Consider the following 8492-nt stretch of genomic DNA (forward strand, 5'->3'; position numbering starts at 1 on the left):
GTGGGGCGCAAGATAAAATGCCCAAATGGTCTTACTATGTCTTTTGTTCCTGGATTCCTTGACAATCATCCTATGTGCCCCAACTAGGATCTGAACTTTGAAAATATGCTTGTTTGTCAAATGTTTATGCTTCATATTTCCCTTGGTGAAGCCTATCCCCCTAACTACACTGTAGGGTACGATACCAAAGGCTTCTGAGTGGATTATGGACAGTGGATGCACTAACCACATGACTGGTGATTGAAGTCTTCTCGTGGACTCAACCTTACGTCCATCTGACAAGAGTCACATCACATTTGCTGACACTGGTAAAAGCAAGGTATTGGGTCTAGGTAGAGTTGCAATCTCAAAGGATCAACACATGGATAAAGTGATGCTTGTTGAATCCCTTGGTTCCAACTTAATGTATGTCTCAATGCTTTGTGATCTGAATATGGTTATGATATTTGGAAAATATATCATTGCCTTGTGCTTATGGAATCTGACAAATCTCTAGTCATTGAAGGGTACCGAAAAGATGATCTATACATGGTAGATTTCTCAGCAGGACCGCAGTTGGTCGCATGTCTTCTAGCAAAAGCTTCTGAGTGCTGGCTCTGGCATCGGAGGCTAGGGCATGCTCGCATGAGGAACTTGTACACTCTCGCGAAGAATAAGCATGTCATAGGCATCGAGGGAATCAAGTTCAAGAAAGATCATCTGTGTGGTGCCTGCGAAGCTGGAAAGATGACTAGGGCCAAGCATCCCTCGAAGACAATCATGACTACATCACGTCCCTTCGAGCTGCTTCACATGGACTTATTCGGCCCTATTCACTACCCTACTCTAACTACCACTGCTTGCCTCTATGGTTTCGTCATTATTGATGATTACTCGAGATATACATGGGTGCATATAATCCTCTACAAGAATGAAGTGCAGGATGTCTTCAAACGATTCACCAATCGTGCCATGACGAACTATGGCATCAAGATCAAGCACATCAGAAGTGACAATGGCACATAGTTCAAGAACACCGGCCTCGACGCTTATGTTGATATATTGGGCATCACTCATGAGTTCTCAGCTCCATACACACCTCAGCAGAATGGCATCATGGAGCGCAAGAACAGAACCCTCATTGAGATGGCTCGGACGATGCTTGATGAGTACAAGACTTCAAGAAAATTCTGGCCTGAAGCCATTGATATTGCATGCCACGTAATCAACCGTGTTTATCTTCACAAGCTTCTAAACAAGACATCATATGAGCTACTAACTGGTAAGAAGCCAAATGTCAGTTACTTCAGAGTATTTGGTGCTAGGTGCTGGATCAAGGATCCACATCACACTTCCAAATTTGCACCAAAAGAACATGAAGGTTTTATGCTTGGTTACTGAAAGGATTCGCACTCCTAGAGAGTCTTCAACCTCTTTCACTATAAAGTGGTTGAAACTATGGATGTGCGGTTCGATGAAACTAACAGCTCGCAAAGAGAGCACCTGCCAAAATGTGCTAGATGAAGTCTCACCAAGTGAATCCATCAAGCTTATGGGTACTAGAGAAATCATACCTTCAGAGGCTCAGGCTGAAGAAGAACTCATCATTTCTGCACCTAATCAACCCGAAGACAATGGTCAGCCTGAAGTCAATGCCGACAATGAAAACAATGACCGGCAAGACCAAAGTCTTCGTCCAGTTCATCCTCGTGTCGCAAATGAAGTGTAGATTGAGAAGATAATCGATAGAATCAATGCACCTGGTCCACTCACTCGTTCAAGAGCAACACAGCTAGAAAATTTCTGTGGGCACTTTGCATTTGTCTCTATATCTAAACCCAAGAAAGTTGCTGAAGCCTTCATGGAACCTGAGTCGATTCAAGCGATGCAAGAAGAGCTTCAACAGTTCGAGCTGAACAATGTGTGGGAATTGGTTAAGCGTCCTGACCCTCGTAAACATAACATCATTGTCACCAAATGGATCTGTCGCAACAAACAAGATGAGCATGGTCAAGTTGTAAGAAACAAGGCTCATCTCGTTACTCAAGGTTACACTCAAGTAGAAGGAATTGACTTCGATGAAACCTTTGCTCCAGTGGCTAGGCTTGAAGCCATTCGCATACTGCTAGCCTATGCCAACCATCACAACATCCTCCTGTACCAAATGGATGTGAAGAGTGCTTTTTTGAATGGCAAGATTGAAGAAGACGTGTATGTCGCACAGCCACCTGGTTTTGAAGACCCAAAACATCCTGACATGGTATACAAGCTCAACAAGGCACTGTATGGCCTCAAACAAGCCCCTCACGCTTGGTATGACACACTCAAAGACTTCCTGAAGAGCAAAGGCTTCAAATCCGGTTCACTGGATCCTACACTTTTCACGAAGACATATGATGGAGAATCGTTTGTGTGCCAAATCTATGTGGATGACATTATCTTCAGCTGCACCAACAAGAGATACAGTTATGAGTTTGGACACATGATGCAAGATCAATATCAGATGTCCATGATGGGTGAGCTGAAATTCTTCCTAGGTTTTCAAATCTGTCAGCAGAGCAACGACATCTTCATATCATAAGAGAAATACCTCAAAGATTTCCTGAAGAAGTTTGGAATGCAAGACTGCAAAGGATACACAACGCCAATGCCAACCAAAAGTCATGGGCCCTGACGACAATGGTAAAGAATTCGATCAAAAGGTATACTGCTCCAGGATTGGTTCTTTACTCTATTTATTTGCCAGATATAATGCTTAGCATTTGCATGTGTGCCCGATTCCAAGCGGCACCAAAGGAGTCGCATCACTTAGCTGTGAAGCGAATTCTTCGGTATTTGGCTTACACCCCAGTTCAGCACTGAAGACAAAGAACATTCAGATCCATCATCATTTTCTCAGAGATCATGTCATGAAGGAAGATATTGATATCATTCACGTCAACACTGAAGAGCAATTGGCAGATATCTTCACAAAGCCCTTGGATGAGAAAAGGTTTTGCAAGTTGCGGTGTGAGCTAAATATCTTAGAATCCTCAAATGTCCTGTAGTTGGACACACATCCTAATGCTTATGCATGTTGATGACTTAGATGTGCAACACACAAAGTAACGTATATCTTCAATCAATGAAGACATACACTCTAAGTGCAAGTACATTAACGCGGAATCTGACTTCGGAGCACCACGATAATTGTGTGCCGTGTCTGGGTCTAATACTTCCTATACGGTGGGTAACGCCACCACCAAAATTCTTTTGAAGTGTTTCATGTGGCATCATAATTACATAGTCTACGCTTTTGGTTTGTCTTCAACATTGATTTGACTTCAAGATTTATCTTTGCAATGTTGAGTTGGTCTGATATATATATATATATATATATATATATAAACATTATTCTGATCACGGGATCAGAATAATATTCTGATCACAATCTGACCTGCCCCGCTAGTAGTACGTTGAACTTCCCTGTGAACTAGGTTGAACTTCCGCCGACATTGCCCAAATGGGGCTTGCGATATACCGTTGGAAAGCTATGGACCCCAATATCATGACCCAACTTAATTTTTGGCAAAATATAAGCGGTTTAAGAGCAGTTTTAAAAACCGTTTTTTCTTCGCACAAAAAACGTGAATCGTATTTTCAATCGCATTTCTAAACCGTTTATCGGAATAAGGCATATAATATGGCATTGGAAATCTGCTGCAAAACCGCTCCTTCCACATGTTGAAAGTTTTCTCTAATTCCCTATGGTTAAAAAGTAATTTGAAAAAACATAAAATTTCGTAAACAGAACAACTAAGTTCGTTTTTTCGATGTCATTTCTAAACGGCTAATCCAATGGAGGCATATGATATGGCGTTGGAAAGCTTATGAAAATGCGCTACTTTTTCATCTTGAAAGTTTTTTTCTAATTTTGAATGGTTTAAGAGTAATTTAGAAAATGGTCCAAGTCCTACCGAGTTTGTATTTTCGAGCTAATTTTTTAACCGTGCGTCCGAATGCAGCAAAAGATATGGCGTTGCAAAGCTTGAACAAATGCGAAACTTTTTGGTATGTATTGTTTCTCCCAATTCTTTACGGTTTTAAGTCAGTTTCGAAAATGACGAAAAACGTATTTTGGCCGTAATTTCTACAAACTTTATCGGAATTGGGCAAATAATATACCATTGAAAAGCTACGGAAAATGCGAAACTTTTTCATGTTGACGATTTTCTCTGATTCTTAACCGTTTTCAAGTAATTTCCAAAACGGCGGGATCATTCATTCTGCCTCTATCGCGAAACAGATTCTTCGAAAATGCACCGCGTGAAGAACCTAAACTTCTCAGCATGTCTACCTGAACTTCACTCTGTTTTCGACGTGCTTTTTTTGCTCGCAGATCTCCATCCACTACTCGTAGTTCTCCATCCACTCCCTGGAATTCAACGAGTGATATACCGATGGAAAGGTGCTGTAAACACGCAACTTTCCCGTGTTGATTATTTTCTCATACTTGCGATGGTTTTATAAGTTTTTCATCTGAAATTTATTCAGTGTAGTAGTTGAACTTCCTGTTGTTTTCATGTTGAACTTCTCTGACATATTTTTCCTTTGTAATTTTCTCATCCATTTTCGTTAGTGTTACACAAATGATTTTCCTTTTGTACAAACCACTCTCACAATAAATTTTTTAACTTTCTCCGACTGAGGACTTGAACTTATAACAACAAAACTTTTAATCTTGCTTTTTTATTATTTTTTTAATACAAAATGCACACCGTGTAGTCGGTGAACTTCTGGCAGTTATCAATCTGAACTTCTCTCGGTTACGTGAAAATACCTAAGTTTTTTATGAATATTAATCTGAATTTCTTAATCCTTTGAAGTTGAACTTCTTGCTAATTTATTTTTGAACTTCTTGTTTTCGTTCTTTAATAACGAGGAAAATCTGAGTTTTCTATAATCATCGAACTTCTCCATCTTTTTAATATGGACTTCCTGGTTTTATTTCTTAATCCTTTTTTATGAATAAAAATATTTTAAGACACCAAAAACAACATTTTTGTGTGTGTTTTTGCATTGGTTTGCACATCAAACCGCATCATCTTTAGAAATTGAACTTCTCATTTGTTTTTGTTTTCTTTCAACATTGTTTAGCATGTCGAACCCGTCGTCTTTAGAAATTGAACTTCTCCTTTCTTTTTTTTCTATCAACATTGGTTTGCATGTCGAACCGCGTCATCTTTAGAAATTGAACTTCTCCTTTCCTTTTTGTTTTCTTTCAACATTGGTTAACACGTTGAACCGCGTCATCTTTAGAAAAACTGATTCTTAAGTAAACATTGAACATACCTTTTTAGAAATTGAACTTCATACTTCAATTTTGCTTAGAAACAAGAAGAATTTGAGTTTTTTGTATAGATCAAACTACTCTATTTTTTAAATTTGAAATTCCTGATTTTTCTTTTTTTAAATCAAATTGCTCCAAAAAATTTAAAAATGACAAAATGACGCTACGCTTTATCAACAAAAAATGATTTTTTATGGACATCGAACTGCTCCATTTTTTCAATTTTTGAACCTCTTTGTGTATTTTTAGAAACGAGAAAAATTAGAGTTTTTTTAGTAAATGTCGAACTTCTTCGTTATTTTAAACTGAACTTCTTGGTTTATTCATTAGTAACAGGAAACATTCGAGTTTTTGTAATTGAACTTCTTGGATTTTTATTTAGTAACAAGGAAAATATGGGTGTTTCATATACATTGAACTATTCTATTTTTAAAAATTGAACTTCCTGGTTTTTTCAATTTGGACTTCTTGGTATTATTCATTTGTAACGGAAAGAATCCTAATTTTGTAATAAACATCGTACAACTTCTTGGTTATTTCGAACTTATCTTCTTGGTTTATTCGTGTTTTTTATTGTTTTGGAAACGAGATATCTTTTTTCTTTTTTTATGAACATCAAACCGCTCTATTAATTTAATTTGAACTTCTCTGTTTATTTTTTTTGCAAAATGGAAAAACAATTCCATTTGTAAAAGTTCATAATTAATTAATACAGAACTTCTCCATGATAGGTTAGAAGTGCTTAGTGTAGAGGCATTTACATAAGGAAGAGTTGCCGAAACAACAGAACACACTTTCTCGAATGTGAATACGGAGTGAAGAAGATCAACACATTGGACTGGACACGTACCAATCACTACAGAAATTTGTTGTCTTTAAAATTTTCAATTACTGGGTAGTTCTTCTACATGACCTGTCCACGTAATAATATATGAACTTCTCATAAACTTATTTTCATTAAGCACATTTTAAGTACATAACATACAGGAAGGGGGTCGAAGATGTGAGGGCGGATGCATCTACATGTAGGAAAGTTTTTGGTTGCTCTTTTTTTAACAGGGCAAGGTCAAAAGAAGTCTCATATCCATTGAACATCTACAATATTAACTCTCAAACATCAGCAAAACAACCTGAAGAAAAACAGTACCGGTTCTCATTTGGCATTTCAACAAGCATGTACAGAGCACATAATCAGAACTTGTTCTTTACATCAATTTACAATATGATGTGTTCTTTGCATCATTTTACAATATGATGTCCATCAGTGGCGCAGAGAGAGGTTCCTGTTAGGCGGGGCTCCTGAGAAGACCACTGTTGCTGCTTTTTTTGTGCGCTGAACCTGGTTCTGCTGGAGCACATGATGGAGGAGAGGCGGGACTGGTGCAAGCTGCCTCACCAAAACTTGTTGAACTTCCAAAAAATTTTGTACTGTGTCGATGGGGATGGAGAAGGTCGATGAGAGGCGCCAGGAAGGCCGATGAGAGGCGCTGAGGAAGGTCGGTGAGAGGCACCACACCAAGTGATGCTCCAGGGATGGCACTTGAACTTCAGTCCACCTCAATCTGCGTCATCCACTGCTGCAAAACAGCGCGAGTTGTTTCTCGTGGTGCTACCATAGAAGCACATGCGCGCAAATAAAGAATGGACGCGAGCCACGCCAATGGTTCTATTTCAGCGTCACGGCTGGGGAGAAGAATGCATCAGCTCCACCGAGAGCAGAATGAGTAGGTGAGAACTCATGCATATGCACATACAGGAAGATCATCAAGTCAGCATATACAGTTAAACATTTTTTTTTCTATAATCTTTGAAGTACCTGAACCTTTGCAGCAGATTTACCTGAACTTCTTGTGTTATGGGAGAGAGAGCACTTAGCAGGAGAGGGGGTGTTCTTGCTCGCCACCATTTCTAGTGTCGGAAGAGGTCGTCGGGAGGGGAGGCCATGCCCACTTTTCTGGATCATGGCAGGCAATGTGTTGGAGAGAAGGGGCAGCTGCCGTCAGATTCAGGGGAGAAGAATGACGGGCAGAGGAAGATGGAGGGAGACCGGCGCACGACGGCCGAGGCGGGGCTTGTGGGTGCTTCTGTCGTCCGCGACCCTCGGCTGTGGGTGCTTCTGTCGTCCGCGACGGCGCGCGGAGGGGCTGGTGGGGTGACCCGGGCGGTGGGATTAGGCGGCGGGGCGGTGGGGAAGGCAGGGCGACGGCCGATGGGGAAGGCAGGCCATCAGGGCGGCCGAATCCGGTGACGGCGGCAGATGGATCCGAGGGAGGGGTGGCACGGTGGTAGAAGCAGGGGAGGGGCGACGGTGGCACGGGATGTTGGTTGGCGGCAGCTCGCGTCACTAGGGCCGGGACCGGCGCCGGCGCCGACGTGGGTGGGTTGGGTAGCCTCCCCGCTGTTTAGTTGCGGGAGGGTAGCGAGTGGGTGGAGGCGGCGGCGGCGCGATGCAGTGTGGAGGAGAGGGCAGGTGGGATCGGGGTGGTTAGGGAAGGGGTCGGGGGAGGTGAGTGGGGTGGGATGTGTTTTTTTTTCTTTGGACTGGTCGGATGGGTTTCTCGGGAGTTTAGGCGAATACCTGTTGGGCCTATATAGGGCCTGACATGATCCAAATAGTTATTCTAATCCCAGGATTAGAATAGTGTTGTCCTATATATATATATATTCGTGTTCTATCTTCTACAACATTCACTTATAGCTATGTCTTCATGCTTGAATCTTTTGTTGATCTAAGTGAATGTGATCAGACCCTTACCCCCTTTGTGCTTCTATCTCAAACTCTATCTGTCTAAATCATATGCATTCTATTGAAACATGTCGATTGTCTTCTCTGAGTCTTTGTCAGTAGAAGACATAGAGACAAACATTTAATCTTTTTTAATTGCCATATCCTTTTTTGCCTAAATACCGGAGAAGCCGGAACGACCACCCGACAATCCAGGCGTGTGTGGGAACATAGACCAACTCCCAATGAGTTGCATGCAATCCACATGTCCTTCAGATGTGAACCGCCAGGGGCACCTGCGTAATTACGTTGTGCTGTCCCTATCCCTATAAATACACAACTCATCGCGGTCATTATCTATTCTTCCACCTCTCCGCCTCACAAAATCCCTAGCACCTCTGCTAGCTCGCGTCGACGCCGGAGACGAAGCGCTTAGCTACCGCGACCTCTTCGACGTCG

At 41.5% G+C, this 8492-nt stretch overlaps 1 long non-coding RNA gene across 1 annotated transcript; it reads right to left on the minus strand.

Annotated features, from left to right (window-relative positions):
• Positions 1-6439: 6439 nt before the first annotated feature.
• On the minus strand, positions 6440-7818 carry LOC125521204. The gene is made up of 2 exons (XR_007289090.1): positions 7148-7818; positions 6440-7043 (listed from the first exon to the last, which is right to left on the minus strand). It is a non-coding gene; the product is annotated as an uncharacterized LOC125521204 (long non-coding RNA).
• Positions 7819-8492: the final 674 nt, after the last annotated feature.

The sequence above is a fragment of the Triticum urartu genome, chromosome 7, assembly GCF_003073215.2.
Source record: "Triticum urartu cultivar G1812 chromosome 7, Tu2.1, whole genome shotgun sequence".
Classification (NCBI taxonomy): Eukaryota; Viridiplantae; Streptophyta; class Magnoliopsida; order Poales; family Poaceae; genus Triticum; species Triticum urartu.